Source organism: Daucus carota, chromosome 4 (assembly GCF_001625215.2).
Source record: "Daucus carota subsp. sativus chromosome 4, DH1 v3.0, whole genome shotgun sequence".
Lineage (NCBI taxonomy): Eukaryota > Viridiplantae > Streptophyta > Magnoliopsida > Apiales > Apiaceae > Daucus > Daucus carota.
This window is the reverse complement of record NC_030384.2, coordinates 23347283-23367206: the sequence shown is the minus strand read 5'-3', so window position 1 is coordinate 23367206 and position 19924 is coordinate 23347283. Positions and strand designations below refer to the sequence as shown.

Genomic DNA, 19924 nt, shown 5'->3' with positions numbered 1-19924 from the left:
TCCCCAGGACAAAACAGTTTTAATTCAAAGTAGTACTAGCGATGCTAATATACAAGTGCCATGAACTATACTTTGGAAAGACATTAACCTCCCTAGTCAATGGATTTTAGAAAATGAAATCCCTCAAAAACCAGTATCATCAAACAATATGATGAATCTAGATAATATTAAACAATACTTAGATGGAACAGTTAGAATAAGTTTTGACAATAGTCATAATAGAAAACCATTTTTATTAGAAGAAATTTGTTCTAGGTCTGAAGTAGCTTCTAGGAAAGATTCAGAACTTCTTAGTAAAACAAATATTAGTAACATAAAACTAAAGGGTATTATAAATGATGGACAAACTAGTCAAGCCTATTATAATAACTCTGAAGAAGATATTCTTAGTAAAACGAATATTAGTATTAGTAACATAAAACTAAAAGAAAGACAACCTAATCAATCCTACTATAATCACTCTCAAGAAGATGGTCAATTATCTCTCACACCAACAGATTTTGAACCTATTAATCACCAACTACGTGTTATTAATAAAGAAAATAAAATCAATTGGGAATATTTAACAGAAGATTTTAATTCAAAATAAAATAAATTAAAAAGACACCATTTAGAGAAAATCATAGTCATGATGAAAGAGAAAAAATAGTTAATAAATGGAAAACTTTCTTAACAAAAGAAAAATTAAATATTACCTTTTATCCTTGGTATAAAAGATATTATGGTAAATTTAACGTAATTACTAAAAATCAGTGGATTAAAGAACATAAATCAAAAGTCTCATCTAGTCATCCTCCAATGGAAACAATAATAATTCCAGTCATGAATATTGAGATAAAAGGATCACCTTTCAAGATATCCGATAATATTAATGATGAAAAGAAAGTTATTGAACAAAATAATTTCACAAATCAATACTAGCCTCAATAGGTAAACAATTAGATAAAATTGAAGATAAAATTAAAGATCCAAATATCAAACAATATCTAGATATAGGAAATATTAAAGAAGATTATGAAGAAAAACCTTTAATAAATTTACCTAGCAAAAGAAACAATTTAAGTTTACCTAGTAAAGACAAAGAACTGATTAAAACATTAGATAAATTATTCAAAAAGCTAGACATACCTGAATCCAGTAAAACAATATAAGCATTAGGGTATTATGAAAGTCCTGATGATAGTGAAGATTCCACAAATCATGAAATAGAAAATCAATTTAATAAATTAAGCTTTAATAAATCAATAGATTGGTATACCAAGCCAACCCCTCCAGACTTATTATTTGAAGAAAGAAATTTAGATAATCAATTTTCAGTTTCAGCTAATAAAATGTATGAATGGAATATAGATGGTCTTAGTGAACAAGAGATATTAAATAAACTAAATCATATGTCTATGGTAGCTAATAGTTATACAACAAAATTTAATCATTTAAACCAAAGTGATATTGTTGAAATATTAACTAATGGTTTCACAGGAACCCTTAGGTCCTGGTGGGAAAAACATCTCACTGAAGAAACTAGGATTAATATTACTAATGCTTATCAATTAGACAATAATGGGCAACTGATATTTGAAGAAACAACTGGTTACCTAGCAGATGGAGTCAATACACTAATTTATACAATAATAAAACACTTCATTGGAACACCTAGTAATATTACTCAAAGAATACATGATCATCCGAGTAATTTAACTTGTCCAACCTTAAGTGATTTTAAATGGTACAAAGACGTTTTTATGTCCAGAGTTATGATGAGAGAAGATAGTAATAAACCATACTGGAAAGAAAAATTTGTTGATGGTCTTCCAAATTTGTTTGCACATAAAATACGAGAAGAATTAAGTAAAAATTCAGAATTCATAAATTATGATGATTGTGATCATTAAGCAAGTTAATAAAAATAAAAACAAAGCTAAGTATGAGTAAGGAACTTTCTGCGAGCAATATGGCCGGTTTACCCCCCATAGCCCCTTCCAGAAGTAGACATAAACAACATACTAAACACAATAAATTTCATAAAAGCAAATATAGTAAAAAAGATAAAAATGAAGAATATTATAAGAAACCACATAAATTCAGAAAGAAAACATTCACAAAAAATAAGAAATTTAATAAGAGTTATGATAAAAGTAAAGTAATTTGTCACAATTGTGGTAAACCAGGTCATTATAAAAATGAATGTAAAATCAAAGAAAAACTTAATCAATTACATATATCTAATGAAGATACTGAATTAATCCTCCATTTAATGAGAATTGAGAATGAATCTTGTGACAATGATGAACACTATTCAGATGTACTTTCTCAACTATCAAGTACTAGTCATACAGAAAGCGGTAAAACACTAAACGTACTATCTAAAAATCACGAAGAAGAAATTAGTTTATTAATAGAATTAATTAGTAAATTAACAGATCCACAATTAAAAACCCAATATACAACTAAATTAAAAACTTTGATGGCATCAGCAATGAAGTCAAAAAACAGGAAAAACCTATATTTAGTCTCAATAAAACACTTGAGAGATTTAAAACCTCAGTTAAAGAAATAACATTTATAGCTTTAAATCAGGAAGTCAATATTTTAAAAAAGGAAATTACTAATATAAAAGATGAAATTAAACAAATCAAAGCTAGGTCTGAATTATCAATCCATGATTCTTCCGATGAAGAAATTCCAAAAAACAGTAAAGAAACTGAATTACTTAAACAACAAGGTCTTTCATTAAAAATATTAAAAGATATAACTATCCAAAAATGGTATATTAATATTAAATTAATAATTAATAAAACCTTTATAATTGAAACTTCGGCCCTTGTTGACTCATGATCTAAATTGTATTCAAGAAGGACTAGTCCCAACAACATATTACGAAAAAACTAATGAAAGGTTAAGCTCGGCTAATGGTAGCCAAACTATCTAAAGTTCATATCTATCATGATAATATTTGTTTTAAAACCTCTTTTGTTCTAATAACAAATATGACCGATAAGATTATATTAGGATTACCTTTCATATACTTACTCTATCCTTTCACTACTTCAACTAAAGGATTAGTCACTAAACATTTAGGTCAAACGGTAACTTTTAATTTCATATTATAACCAGAAGAAAAAGATTTAAGAACTATCCAAGAACAATCAGTCACTAAAACTCTTACACTATTAAATAATAAAAAGAGTCATTTGAAACATTTAAAAAATGAAATTAAATATAAGAGAATTGAAGAACAATTAACAGATAATAATCTCGAAAATAAGATCAAACAATTTAATAAAACTCTATTAAAAGAGATTTGTTCGGATATTCCACATGCCTTTTGGCATAGAAAGAAACACATAGTCAACCTTTCTTATGCTAAAGTTTTTAAAGAACATTTAATTCCAACAAAAGCTAGACCTATCCAAATGAACCATGAACAATTAGAATATTGTAAAAAAGAAATCAATGAATTATTAAGTAAAGGATTAATAAGAGATAACAAATCACCATGGTCATGTGCAGCTTTTTATGTCAACAAAAATGCTGAAAAAGAAAGAGGAGTACCACGTCTAGTAATTAATTACAAACCATTAAACAAAGTACTTGAATGGATTAGATATCCTTTATCAAATAAAAAAGATTTGATAAACAGGTTGAACCAAGCAGTTATATTTAGTAAATTCGATTTAAAAAGTGGATTTTGGCAAATCCAAATTTGTAATGAAGATAGATATAAAACTGCTTTTACTACTCCCTTTGGTAGTCCCATTTGGACTCAAAAACACCCCTAGTGAATTCCAGAATATCATGAATAATATATTCAACCCCTTTAGCCATTTCTCAATAGTATATATAGATGAGGTTCTTATCTATTCTAATTCAATTGAAGAACATTGGAAACATCTGAACTCTTTTTTCAATACAATTAAGACTAAAAGTCTAGTACTTTCACCAACTAAATGTGTCTTATTTCAGACCAAAGTAAGATTTTTAGGTGATACCATTCCGTATGGAAAAATCAGACCAATAGATAGATCCATTGAATTTGCTAGTAAATTCCCAAATGAAATACTTGACAAAACCCAACTGCAAAGATTTCTAGGATCACTCAACTACATAGGAGAATTCTATAAAGATCTTAGGAAGCAACGTAAACCATTATTTGAACGGTTGCAAAATAATCCCGCACCTTGGACTTCTATCCATACTTCTATTGTCCAAGATATAAAAAAATATGTTAAGACTCTTCCCTGTCTTGGCATTGCTAATCCTTCTGCATTCAAAATAGTAGAAACCGATGCCTCTGAAGTTGGATTTGGAGGCATTCTCAAACAAAAATTAAACCCTTCTTCACATGAAGAAATTGTTTGTTTTCATTCAGGAGCTTGGGATCAAACCCAACAAAATTATTCAACCATTAAAAAAGAAATTTTAAGCCTTGTCTTATGCATCAATAAATTCCAGCATGAACTTTTAAATCAGAATTATATATATATACATATATATATATATATATATATATATATATATATATCTGCGCGCGCACAAATCGAGACTATATAATATGTGTGTGTGTGTATATCTGCGCGCGCGCACAAATCGAGACTATATAATATGTAGTTAATTTATCTTCAATATCATAGAATTTTAGTTTCAAAATAGGATATCAAATTTATTAGGAACCCTGAACGATTAACAATTTCGTCTACATGCTGAACGCGTTCGATAACATATACTTATAGCACTGAAACAACACCAACATGTTAATAGACCCCTGATGCAAATGTTGGGATAACAAAATTTGGGCAATTTTTCTCTACTCAGTTCTGTTGGGCTAGTTTCGACCTCATCTAGCACACCTCCGAATTTATTTATGAGCGCACCTATACATACCAAAATAATATGTAAAATGAATAAATTAGAAATTAGAAAAACTAACTTTGAAGATATTTCTAGACCAAACAAGATTACATGTAAAATTTTACTAACTTTGGATAAGAAGATGTTGGTCAAATATAGTCAAATATAGAACTTAACAAAATTTGAAAGATATATGATATAACATTAAGCATACATAATTGTTTTTTCTGAAATGAATCACTCACTTTGGCACAGATGGAACTGCAAAAGAAGAACAAAAGTGACGAACATGAGAGCATATTGTTTTAAGATCGCCATATAAATTTATTCAATCGATCTTAATATTAATATAGATTGTTGGTACGGAGATATATAGTATAGTAAATTTCTTATCGGTTGTTGCAAAATCCAAAAGATTGACACATAATAATTATGCTTGGAATAAAATATTATGATTCAATCACATTAATTACATTAATTGCACAGATATACAACATGCATATTAATTAGGAAAAATATAAATTAAATAAGAAAGAAGATTTTTTTTATTATTATTATATTCGTGTGTAGAGCTTTCCACGAGAACGTTGCTAGTCATGCCACTGCCATCATTTAATAAGAAGGCATAAAAAGTTCCAATCCATAAAATTAGGTATTTAGTGCACTACCAAACATTCATTTCAGTTCACATATACAACATGTATAAAAATATAACGTGTGTTTGTGTGTGTACACAGGTCTGTATAGGTTCCTAACTGATCAATATAAACCACTAAAATTTAAACTAAATACAAATCAATGTAATTAAGTAGAATGCCAAGGGTTTTCGGATCGAGGATGGATCCTGTGATGAGCCTGGACGGGGATTAGGGTCCAGGTGGGGCCTAGTCGGACTATGGTGGGACCAACTTTTTGCTCTTAAGACTATTTGGAGCATGTTCGAAGCCTTAACGAGGCTCTTGTGGGCCTGTGAGTGGTGGCGGATGCAAGCCCTAGGCGGGTGATGTCATACAGGAAGAAGGTGATGATGTGGGTGAAACGGTCCAGAGGTGATTTCACTTGGTTTATATTTTAGTGGTTTGTGCTTGAGTACTTGCCTACACTCACATATATATAACTATAATCTCTCAGTCTCAACCAATTCTTTACATTTTCCTTTTATGAATGTCCAACTTAATTCATTATATTGCAAAACTTTTCAAATATAGTAAACTATTATAATATTAAAAAATATCTCATCCACTATTTTCATCTACTTCTCAAAATCTATCAATTAAATATTAATAAGTTACACCCCTTCACCAACTTTTCTTTATCTTTCTTACTATTTTTTATATATTTCATAATCTTCATGTCAAACCCATTTATTAACAAATGGGATGGACGGAAGGAGTATCTGATATAGAATCATGTTCCCAAGTTTTACTTGAGGTAATCAGTGAAAATGAGTGCATACATACACTGATATATTTTATTCTTCGGATGAATGAAGAATATCTAGGACTATTTAAAGATATATTTGTCGCATAAATGTACCAAGTTAATAGCATTTTTTTGAATATTCTCTTCATAATTGAAAAATATTTAATGGATTTAATTACATTAAATGAATAGTAAAGTTTTAATTAAGGATTAGTATTTGAAATATTTATTTATTTATTCAAATAAATAAATAATATTTCATAAATAATACTCCCTCCCTCCTAACCATTTTTTTACACTTTCCTTTTTGGGGTTTCTCATCCATTTCTTTACATTTCAAAACTTACCAAAAATAGTCAATGGGTCTCCCCGCTTCTCCATTTTTCTTCTTTTTTCACACTACTTTTACTCCACTATCTTCTTTTTATATATTAAAAATCAATGGACATATTTCTTAACCTCTGTTCCCAACCCATTTGATAAGAAATGGGAGGGACGGAGGGAGTAAAAAAGAATTAAAGAATTATTTATTGATTTGTTTGTCTCCATAAGTTGCATGAATTTTGCAATTCAAAATTCTACTAGGTACCTATGTGGGAAACTAACATCGCTACAAGTATATAGGCTATGGACAATTCATTTTATGGTAGGAAAATACTCATGTCATAGACTCTAATTTGTCGCAGTGTATGCGAGCAAACATAACTTGCCGTCTAGGAAGCGCGAGTGCGGGCGCGGGAGTGCGCGGTGCGGGGATACGAGAATTTGGAAAATTTCAAAATTGAGGATACGTGTGCGGCGGGATACGACAAATAATAAAATAATAAAAATATTCATATATATATATATATATATATATATATATATATATATATATATAGGCTCAGGATCAAATACAAACCAATCTTAAAATAAAAACTAAAAACCACTATTAAAACTCTTATAATTACCAAGTGCACTCAGCTAAAACAAATCATATGCCTACCCCACCCATTTGCAGTTACTAAAACCCAGCATAGAACTACTCCCACCCACCTAAATCTGTCATCGACCAACTCTCAAAGCTCCCCTGCCTTCGGTGATCGGAGCTTCCCCACCCACAACACCAAGCCCAGATCTCCCGACTCCGCTGGTAGGTACAAAAGAAGGAAGACGAGTCATGCTGCACATATACACACATATACACCCAATACATCATCTCACCAGATCCACCTTTCATCTCCCCCGTCTTCGTTCATTCCCCGCCATCATCAACTCCGTCCATTCTCCATCATCACGACCTCCGACTTTTCCCTTCCCCCAATCTTTTTTCGACGACCTCTCCTTTAATCTCTTGAATGACTAAAGCTTAGCCGTGGATTTTAGTGTTGTTAAAGCTTGATATAGTTTTTGATATAATTATAAAAATTGATGATTTCTACTATACAAATTAGTGATATTCGATTTACAAATTAGTGATATTCGCTTTACAGATTAGTGATATTCGCTTTAAAAAATAGTGATTTATATGTCTTCTCTCATGACTAGATCTCAGATTTCTGCCACGTTAATTCTCAGACATAAAAATTACAGATCAAAGAAGATGAAGACCGGAGAGGGTGAGTTTGTGTTAATTGATAATCGTTTTGTATGTATATGCTGTTTATAGCTTTGTATGTATATATTGTGTATATCAGACTATCAGTTATCTAGAGAAGTGCTAACGTTAGTTGAGCAACAGTAGTGAGAAAAGTGGGCTAGGTCACAAGTTTTTAGTTTTTAGATTTAAGTGGTTTGTAATTGAATAGGACCCTATATATATACATATATATATATATATATATATATATATAAAATTAGCAGTCATATTTATTTATATAGCCACTGTAGCTAACCAGGCCCAAGCCCAATAGCAACAGGCATATATACATACAGAGATATACAAAGAGTCGCCGCTGGAAAGAAAAAGAGTAGATCGGAGATTTAATTAGAGATGTTGGGTACGCTGTAAAATTACGGATGTTGCCCTTCCCGCACCGCATTTCCCGCACCCCGCGTATCGGTGAACGATATTAGTCGATACGCCACGTGGCGCACCCCCGCCGCATCGCACCGCTGCGGACCCTGCACGGTGCGTGCACCCCCTGCGATTCTTTAGTAATGTGCCATATCCCTGCTTCTGTGCTTGCCGTACACTTTGTTTTATCCAAGTATGAGTACTTGTCGACCCCTCTACCTCCTTACAAGCTTTACTATGTATACTATAAAATTCTCTATATAATGATAATGACTTTCCATACCGAAGAACTCGGCTGTAATATTAGGCTTTACGTCAAGCTTGAGAATATGGTATAATACTCTTGTCGACAACTCCAGTTTCCGGTTTGAAGCCTGAGCGTTCAGCAAGTTAACCAGCTTATCGATATGTAATAGAAATCTACGTCTTAGAATTTTTTTAGCTCCACAACTCTAAACTACAATACTATTCTTCAATCTTCCGGGGCCTGATCTTAGAGATCTTTTTCAATAAATATCTTTATTGTAATTAATTTGATATAAAGAGAAAAATACACTATTAGAGTATTTACCTGTTCAAAATACAAGTTCTACTACATAATTTTGAAGTACAAAATTATGGACAAACATGAAAGCTTTGAATTATCAATACGACATAGTCTAGTTACTATAAACCATGAATTGAAATTATTTAATATTCCAACATGACTTAACAGAGAATTAATTATCCCCAATAGTTCTACTAAGTGACCAAATTTGAAATCAATTTTTTTTTCAAATCACGAGTTTTAAATTTTATATAATATTTATTTATTGCAATATTACATTATAGTTTAACTATATATGATATTAAAATGCAAATGACAAGTTAGCTAAGTGGTATGAAAGAAGTGGATGTTAGTGGATGCACTCAAGTTCAATTCTACAAAACCACAAAAATTTTAACAAATATTAGCCTAAAGGATAAATCTGTCTTTTCGCACGAATAAAAAGTTTCATGAATTTACATGCTCCCCATGCTGGGCTATTATTAATATAACTAACCCTAAAACCCATGCAAGGCACGGGTGTTGTTCCTAATCTTATGAGTTAATTTCCGAAACTTCTATTCCACCTAGTCTTATGAGTTAATTTCTGAAATTTCTATTCGGAAGTTAGCTATCCGTGATAGGTGAAAATTTGTAGTGTTAAATCTAGTAAAATTGGATATATCGTTTGAGTTGGAATGGTCAGGCAGTGCAATTACATTCACAATATGAATATTTCTCTGATCTACCTTCTCCCATGCTATCTATGAGTCTTAAGCACTTAGTTTTAATTTCTCAATTTACTTAATGCCATATCACTTAGTATTCAACATTTTTCATGTATTATCTATTACTATAATCTAATGACACATGTATTTTCAATAACCTGGAAGTTCTCATTGTCAAGCAATTTTCGGCATTATGTTCAAGTTTCCGAAAGTTTTGACTTATGTTTCAGTTGTTGGCTGTGCAGTTGTTTTTTACGGCTCTGCCTCTTCATCTGTGTTACCGCCTACTTTTGAAGCCTCTACAGCTGCGTCTTCCAAAACTCTTGTGACTATATTCCTCGTATCCGTGACGTCTTGTATAGTGTGACCTTAATTTGAAAGAGGACTTGGTCGCATCACTACTTGATAAAGTTGCAGCACCTAAATAAGGGAATACAAGATTAAGTTAAATGTAGTGTGTGTGTGTGTGTGGGGTGACGATTTGTAGTGTGACCTGAGAATTTCTTTGTTAATGATATCCAGTAATATTAGATTTAATTTTATAAGAAAGGATCCTAAGTTAGAATAGACGTTATTAGACTAAACGTTCTAACTACAAACTAAAAGGTCATCTAATATATTATGCTGAACGGTGATGTGATAATTTGGACTCTGGAAATTATTTAACATTCTACTGGTAAGCATTGTGCTCGTTGAATCTTTCTGTCCACTAACTTATATTTTCATAAAATTGGTCATATGCCAGCCAAAGCAGAGAAGAATAATTTCTAGTCAAACAAAAGAATAGAAATTAACTCCACCCTAATTAATAAACATAACTATTTTCCGGATATTTTGGTGTTGAATGTGTATAAGCATACGGTTTGCTGCCTTGCATCTAAGCAATAGCCAAGTGCAACTCGTTGTGGATGAAACTCTGTGTGGGAATGTAATTAAGTATAGGTTCTTAATATAATATTATAATATAGCTTTATCGGCTGGCCTGCAAAAAACATAATGAGCAATTTGCAAGAAAATCGAATTGTGCTTAATAGTTGATTTACAAATAGTTTGAGAAAATCCAGTTGTGCTGGATGACAATGCCATCCAACAGCAGCAGATTTTTTGAAGTTCTCTACATGGTTGTAATTTGTAAAGATTTTTTACGCACAAGACAAATAACTGACATGCGATCTTTAAGCACAAGACAAATTATTTACAATAGATAATCAGGTAAAGATAAATATTACTACATTGTGTTAATTAGCCTGGACTTTGGAGCCTTAAGAAGCATGGGAATTTAAACTACAATATGTACCTTCGCATGAGTGTCTTTTATCACTGCTTCATTTGAATCAATAGATTTTATGAGAGTGCCTTGCATCTGTTCCACTTTCATATATTGATATTTTCAGTACCACGAAGAGGTTTCTTTGTGTAATAGTAATAGATAACACACATGCGTTTCTTCCCACTCTTGCTCTAGTCTCTACTTTTAACATGATTACTAATTAAAATCTTTAAAAATTATACGTCAGGACAAAAACAAAAGCAATTTGCATGAGCATTTTGTGTGAACAGAGATAGAAGTTCACCTGCTATATTTTCAGCCAACCTCGTTTTTTGTTTTATACTTGTAAATGGAAATATGGAGCCTGACCAGGCCGAAACGTCATGTTGGTGATATCCCTGTCAATATCAAATCGAAGAATGTTAGACACTTTCTATAGATAATAGACTTAGTTCCACCTACTAAGTGCTAAGATATCATGACCCTTCTAGGTCTTTGACATCTTCCATTGATCGTGGCTAAGTAGATTAGATTAGAAATATAACTTATTGTTACTTTTTTAGCAATCAATTCACATATGTTGCTTAAAATAATGGTGATGTAAATCTGTTTTCTGGTTGTAATAGATATGAGTCGTACAACCTCTATACACAAAATATACCGGTTTCATTCTAAGCCTCTGCTGGGATATTTAGCACCATTTAAAGTATATATGAGGCAACAACTTTTACTTCGATGGTGGAATGATACTCTCAGTGTTTTGATGATCACACTGCCAGCAAGCTAATAGCATAAAACTGGTGCTTGTTAGCGAGCTATCAAAGTTATATATGAATGTGCTAACAGCTTGACATGATTCAGTATTATGTTCACTGTCAGCAAGCTTACAGGTTATCATACAGGCTTATCAGCAAGCTTACAGCGTGAACAGAATAACAAATGGATAAGGATTGAAGTCAAAAAGCAAGGAGATTTATTAGGAATCGATTTGTAAGGACTTTAATATTTATATATGACTTATATAAATATTAGAGCTCAGTTTTTAAATCAGAATTTCAAACAAAAACGATTTCCTAACTTATAGGAGTTTTTATATCTTTCGATCTTATCTCTAAAACTACTCCTATCCTATTTCAAATTATGGTTTTATAAATAAACGTTTACTGAGTTGTTTCAAACGTCTTTATGCTCTTACTCAGTAAAGATAACATTATTCAAACGTTCATTATTCAAGCAAATTAAACGTGAGGTTGTTGAACCAAGAACGTTGGATAGTTTGTTGAGTTATGACCGTTTGGAATGATGGTATATAAACTTGAGTGTGGTTTCCGTTTTGTGAGAACAAGAACACACTTCAAGCTTCTGAAATACAACACACTTTCATTGCAAAATCTTACTTTGAGCTCTAGTAATTATATTTGATTATATATCTATATTGAGTTCATAGTTTCGGTTGTATTACATTCATACATTGTATTGTTCAAAGTGTAAAGGTTTGTTGCTGTGTATCGAGCTTGTGAAACAAGGGAACAAGGGGACTAGTTAGCTAGAAGAGTATACTTGGGAAGTATAGGTCTTGGAGAGCTTTTGGTTCGTGGTTCAGGGGTTTCAGCAAGCTGATAACAGGAACAAGGGATAAAGGGAGTTATATTATTGAATCATTGTAATCGTTGACATTATTGATTAATAATATAATCTCTTACCAGTTGGTAGGGGACCAGGACGTAGACCATTAGGGTTAGGGGTCGAACCTGGCTAAAATTCTCTGTGTTGCTAGCTTACTGATTATATTTGTTTTGCATTGCATCTGCATTGTTAGCTAGCTGACTGTTTACTCTGATAATTAACAGCAAGCTGTCTGTGACAGTATAAATATTCGGTAACATTAAAAATCGGTCATATTAGCCATAACACCTATTCACCCCCCCTCTAGGTGTGTAATTTCAATTGGTATCAGAGCCAGGTTATTACTAATACTTCTGTAACAGGAATAGTATCGATCGATATGGCTGATAACTTTCAGGGAAAGTCCGATTTTAGAGCTCCTCTCCTCACGGGTTCTGACAACTACAATTGGTGGAAAGGCCAAATGGAGGCTCATCTATCCAGAGATCCCCTAATGCAAAGAGTTGTGCAAAGAGGTCCTTATGAATATCTTGATAGCGATGGCAAAGTCAAGGACGTTGATGCTCTCACAGCGGACGAGCTATCAAAGGTTGCTGCCAATGGAAAAGCAAGGAGTACATTAATCAATGGGCTGAATCAAGCTGAGTATGACAAGGTCTCTTCTCTCAAATCTGCAAAAGAAATTTGGGATGCATTGGAGACATATCACGAAGGCTCAAAGGCATTAAAGAAAGTCAAGCTCGGGAAGCTTATGAAAGAATTTGGAAGCTTTGCTATCAAGAAGGGAGAAACCATTCGAGAAAGCCAAGCTAGATTCCAAGTCACTCTCAACAGTCTTGAAAGACTTGGCAAAAAGATTCCTCAATCGGAAATCAACATGAATATTCTAAATGCTGTTCCATTCGAATATGGTGCCAAGGTCACAGCATTGGAGTCAGCTCTCAACATTGATACTATGGATCACCTGGCTATATTTGCTGAGTTGGAACAATTTGAAGCTAAGATTGAAGCTAACAGCTCAGAAAGCAGCAAGCTGCCAACAGAGAAAATGAAGAATCTTGCACTGCACTCCTCTGTCAGCAAGCTGGAAACAGATGAGGAAACAGAATCAGATGAGGATCTAGCTCTTATGTCCAGAAAAATCAAGAGAATGATTGAAAAGAAAAACAAAATGAAGCGAGAAAAGGGCAAAGCTTTTGGTGCAAAGAAAGATCCAAAGGATGATGCATGTTTTGAATGTGGCAAGAAAGGACATTTCAAAAGGGATTGCTACAAGCTGAAAAACAAGTCAAAGCCGCCTAGACAGCAAGCTGATTACAAGAATAAAAAGAAATCCAAGGCACTTCTAACTTGGAGTGATGATGAAGATGAGTCAGCTTCTGATGATTCTAGTGATGAGATGGTGAATTTGGCTCTTGTTGGTCTCGATGGCTCAATTGATACAACGGATTCAGATACGAACACTAACAGTGAGGTAAACTCTATTAATTTTGAATTACATACTATTGATACAACTACTTGTGAACTAACCATGCAGGATAAGAGTTGTTCATCAATAATGGAACTCATTGATCTTAAGAATGAGAATTATGAGCTCGAGAAAGAAAACGTTCATTTGAAGAAAGTCATAGGTGATTTCTTGAATGAAAAGAGTGCCAAAGCTAGTAGTGGAATCATTGCTACCCTCAAGGAACAGATCTCACAACTTGAAGGGAACAACATGCAAATCCAAAGAAGGAATGATACACTCATGAAGGAACTCAGCTCGCTGAGAGCAGATCTTAAAGCTAAGGATGCAAGCTTGGAGGCATTCGAGTTAAGCAAATCCCAAAGCTTAGCCGAAATCTCTATTCAAGCTGAAAAGATCAAATCATTGGAGCAAGAAGTCAAAGATCTTCAGAAAGCCATGGGAAAGTTTGTTCAAGGAGAAGAAAGTCTCAAATCTATAATGAAACAAGCTAAAGGTTCTCATGACAAAGGAGGCATTGGTGCAGCTTCTACATCCACTTCTTCAATGAGATATGAAGGGAAAAATGGCATTCCATATAATTATGCCATGCCTTGGGTGACTTGTCACAAGTGTGGAAAGAAGGGCCATCTTGCTAATAATTGTCCAATGAAGAATCCTCAATCAGCAAGCTGGGGAAGGAAGTCAGCTCACTGGCAGTATGCTGACAACAGAAACAGACAGAAGACAGCTCCGGGACAGTATGCTGATAAGACCAGCAGAACATGGAAGAAGAGTTCTAAAGTGGTCCAAATGTGGATCAAGAAATCTGATCTTAATGTTCTATATGTTTTATCAACTAACACTGCTGGACCCAACAAAATTTGGGTACCAAAACGTTGAGTTGTTTGTGTTTGTTTTGTAGGTTTGTCTCGTGTCTAAAGTAAAGCCAAATCAATGGATATTGGATAGTGGATGCACTAGGCACATGAGTGGAGACAAATCTCAGTTTCTAAGCTTGAAGATGAAGAAGGGTGGACGTGTCACAATTGGTGATAGCAAAACTCTTCCTATTCTTGGCAAAGGAACTATAGGTAATAGTATCATTTCTATTAACAAGGTACAATATGTCAAAGGTCTTACTTATAACTTGCTTAGTATAAGTCAGTTATTTGATGATGGTCATATTGTTAACTTTGGTAAGGATGAATGTACTATACTTGTTGGTGCTAACAAAACTCCTCTAGTTGCAAAACGAGAAGGAAATATATATGTTTTGAACTTTGAAGAACAGGAGGCAGGTGTTTGTTTAGCAGCTGTGGATAATAATCCAGAAATTTGGCATAGAAGGCTTGGACATGCTCATATGGATCATCTCAGCAAGCTGTCAGCAAAGAAGCTTGTTCGAGGACTACCAAAGCTTAAGTATGTCAAGATGGAGACATGTTCTGCTTGTCAATTGGGAAAGCAAACAAGGACTCCACATATGGCAAAGAAAATGGTATCTACTTCTAAACCTTTAGAGCTTCTTCACTTGGATCTCTTTGGTCCCGAAGCTTATAAGAGTATTGGAGGTAAACAATATGCCTTTGTTATTGTTGATGATTATTCTAGATTCACTTGGGTATTATTCTTGCGTACTAAAGATTGTGCTTTTAGTGAATTTGAGAAGCTAATCAAGTTGCTTGAGAACAAACTAGATACAAGACTTGTAGGTATTCGAAGTGATCATGGTGGGGAATTCCAAAAAGACTTCATTACTTATTGTGAAGAAAGAGGAATCTCACATGAGTTCTCAGCACCTCGTACACCTCAGCAAAATGGAGTTGTAGAGCGTAAGAACAGGTCCTTACAAGAAACAGCTAGGACATTGCTGCAGGAGAGCAAGCTGCCAAGAAGCTTTTGGGCAGAAGCTGTCAACACAGCAAGCTATGTTCTTAACAGAGTGCTTATCAGGCCAATTCTCAACAAGACTCCTTATGAATTGCTAAGGAAAAAGAAGCCTAATATCAGTTACTTCAAGGTTTTTGGATCTAAGTGCTTCGTACTCAAAACCATTGATAGGGATGGTAAATTCGACTCTAAATCTTATGAAGCTATATTTTTGGGTTATTCTTTAACAAGTCGTGCTTATAGAGTATATAATCTTGCTAAACATACTGTTGAAGAGTCTATTGATGTTTCACTTCAAGAGTCTACTGATGATCTTGCAAGGGATGAGGAAGAATGTGCAGGTACAAGTACTGGCAGCAAGCTGACAGTGCAGGAAACTGGAAATCAGCAAGCTGACAAGTCAACTGCCACGACTTCAGAAGGAAATAAAGCTACTGAATCCACTCCATCTCTTGAAGAAACTTTGGATAAGATGTCAAAGCTCACATTGGAGGAATCCAGAGGTCAAACTTCATCAGCAAGCCAAAATGTTGTTGATCAGACTCCTCCTAGGCAGACTACAAGGAATGAAGAGGTCATAGCTCAACATAATCTACCAAAGTCAACTAGAACAGTGAAGAATCATCCTCCTCAGTTGATCATTGGAGATAAATCAGCTGGAATCAAGACAAGGAAAGCTCAAGCCAACATTTGTGCTTATGCTGCCTTCATAGCTCAAGAGGAACCAAAGAATGTTCAAGAAGCTTTACAAGATGAAAATTGGATCATGGCAATGCAAGAAGAACTCAACCAATTCGAAAGATGTGATGTTTGGGAACTTGTAGATCCACCAGAGGGTGCTTCAATTGTTGGAACCAAATGGGTATTCAAGAATAAAGTTGATGAATTTGGAACTATCACTCGAAACAAAGCCAGACTTGTTGCACAAGGATACAATCAGCAAGAAGGAATTGATTTTGATCAAACTTATGCTCCGGTTGCAAGATTGGAATCTATTAGGATGCTATTGTCATTTGCATGCTACAAGAAGTTCAAGCTACATCAAATGGACGTCAAAAGTGCATTCTTAAATGGATATCTAAAGGAAGAAGTCTATGTCAAGCAACCACCAGGATTCGAGGATGAAAAATATCCTAACCGTGTCTACAAGCTCAAGAAGGCACTTTATGGATTAAGGCAAGCACCTCGATCATGGTATGAAAGGTTAAGTGAATTTTTGATCAAAAATGGTTTCATTAGAGGTAAAATTGATCCTACTTTGTTTACTATCTTTAAAGGTCAAGATATATTAGTTGTTCAAATATATGTAGATGATATTATATTTGGATCTACTAATGATTCTTTGTGTAAGTGGTTTTCAAAGTGCATGCATAGTGAGTTTGACATGAGCATGATGGGAGAGCTCAATTATTTCTTGGGGCTCCAAATTAAGCAAACTCCAGAAGGAATTTATGTGCATCAATCCAAGTATATCAAGAATCTACTCAAAAGATTTGGATATGAGAATATCAAGGCGAAATCAACACCGATGAGCGTTGTCAGCAAGCTGACAGCAGACGAAAATGGTAAAGATGTTGATATTCGAATGTATAGAGGTATGATTGGTAGTTTACTTTATCTTACAGCCTCTAGACCTGATATTATGTATAGTGTTTGAGTTTGTGCTAGATTTCAAGCAAAACCAAAGGATTCTCACTTACAAGCTGTTAAAAGAATTTTCAAATATTTAAGTGGAACTATTACTTTGGGCTTATTCTATCCTATCACAAATGCTTTTGATCTTGTTGGGTATAGTGATGCAGATTATGCAGGTAGTCAAACTGATAGAAAAAGTACAAGTGGTGTTTGTGCATTTTTGGGTCAAAGCTTAGTTTCTTGGTTAAGCAAGAAGCAAACTTCAGTTGCTCTATCTACGGCTGAGGGGGAGTATTTAGCAGCTGGTAGCTGTTGCTCTCAAATGCTATGGATGAGACAACAATTGAAGGACTTTGGAATCAAATGCAAGCAAACTCCTATCTTTTGTGACAACACAAGTACAATCAATATTTCAGAAAATCCAGTCAATCACTCAAGGACAAAGCATATTGATGTTCGACATCATTTTCTGAGAGACAATGTTGCAAAAGGTGCTGTCAAGCTGATTTTTGTGGCTACAGCAGATCAGCTAGCTGACATCTTCACAAAACCTCTTCCTGAAGAACGATATGTTGTGCTGAGAAGGGAATTGGGTATGTGTGATGTGCAGTCAGCAAGCTAATAAGCTTGGTCCGGGTACTATCAGCTTACTCTCTGTACTTTACATGGAAGACTGCAAGGGATAATAACATATCTTGTAGTTGCAACACCAAAGATAAATGGCTAGTTTGCAGCGACTACAAGGCGTGACGGAAAAAGTTTATGTTGTTGCATAGTGTGTGGAAAATATTAGCCAGAAGGAATCATAGTTTCCTGACATGAGGTATAATAACTTACAAAGTTGTCCTCTTGATGCTGAGGGTATTTCTGCTCATGCCGGTTGTTTCCTTAGATACTCGGATACCTCTTTCGGTGCTGATAACAACATAATTAATATCACACCCTATTAAGAGGAGGCAAAACAAAATCGTTCTCCAAACTTTAGTCTTTGAAGTTGACTTATACATTATTTATAAATGAAAAAAAGAAGGTTGAGTGATACTATAGTTTAGCTCTGCAACATGAAATATTTGTGAGAACTTTGAGGCCAATAACAACTAAAATTGGGATGTGTAGGTGTCGCATGCATGTTGTTGATCATACTGGCTGTGCTTTTATGGTATCAAATACTAAGAAAGGCGAATGCAGATCAAAGAGGCATCCAATTTTTCTTTTTAATATTCATGAACCTATTATATGAATAATACATTGCTATCCAAGTTGCAGAGGTCAGTTATTTACAGTTTTTATTTTAAGATTTAAAATCAGCTACAAGGAACTTTAGAGAAGGAGGCTCTGTAGATGTATAAAGATTACAAAATCCAGACCTTCTTTTTACAAAACAGAGAATTCGAACTAATTTACATTAATAAATTTTCAATTTCCACTAATTAAGTTGATTCATTAAACCGTAAAATATTAGAGGTTACAAATTTGACAAAAAAATCTAGACTTTGATAAGAACACACAAAAACCAGGAAGTAAACAAGCGAGATAAGAAGAAAAAAAACCTTGAAAAAGGGCGTGCAATTACCTGGAACAATCACGGAATTCATATGTTCATCCATAATGACCCTGATACATATGAATATACGAAACTTCTCTGTATCACCTACTTGAAACTTGATTTTCAAACTTCTGATATAAATTTAGGATTTGATATGCAAGTTATATCGGATTTATAACATTCACGAATTAAAACAACTATTCTGACAGTCGGATAGTTACGATTTGAACATCAGCCAAAGAGTCGGAGAAGACGAGAGTTGTGTGTATGACTGTATAATGTATATGGTGTATAGGCTTACATCGGAGTTTTCAACCGGCTGGTGTGACGTGGAATGAGCTGGTTCGGACGTGGATCTAAATGTATGTGCATCGTGGATTTAATTGTCTCATAACCACGGAGCTTGCTATTGATTCACCCATGGCGGCCCAGTTTTTGCGCGACAAAAAAGATTTACGCAGCGTGGATAACATAATCAGAAACTCGGCAGTAAGGAAGAGACGAAAAGTAAATCAGGGATTGCACACATATTAATATATTATCCCAACCTTTTCATCTCACAACCTAGATGGTTAGCAGGGGCAAAAATGTTTTTTCAGTTGATTAAAAAGTCTCAGCCTTTTTCATGCTCAGCCAGCCCCATGTTGGGCGCATTCGACGAGACGAGACTGATACTGATTTATGTGAAGCTAAGGGATAGCTGAAAGAGAGAATCAGTGGGGTAAGATAAAATTATATGGAATAATTATTTTAAAAAATGAGATGTAACGAGGAATTGACATGTAAGGATGTTGATGTTATCCATTCAATGAGAGGTTAACACATAAACTTGAATGACATCATTTGTCTTTTATTTTAGTATAGAGAAAGACTAGTTTTAAACATTTTTTGTATCAGTAGTTTACTCACATTACGGCTAGATTACAAAATCATAAGACTTGTGTGAATTCTGGATAAGAATATTTTATATATTAGAAGCTTGCATTG

General features: G+C 33.9%; 1 long non-coding RNA gene across 1 annotated transcript; it reads right to left on the bottom strand.

Moving 5' to 3' along the window:
• Positions 1–9575: 9575 nt before the first annotated feature.
• LOC135151984 (uncharacterized) lies at positions 9576–19439 on the bottom strand. The gene is made up of 3 exons (XR_010291004.1): positions 18965–19439; positions 11095–11188; positions 9576–9940 (listed from the first exon to the last, which is right to left on the bottom strand). It is a non-coding gene; the product is annotated as an uncharacterized LOC135151984 (long non-coding RNA).
• Positions 19440–19924: the final 485 nt, after the last annotated feature.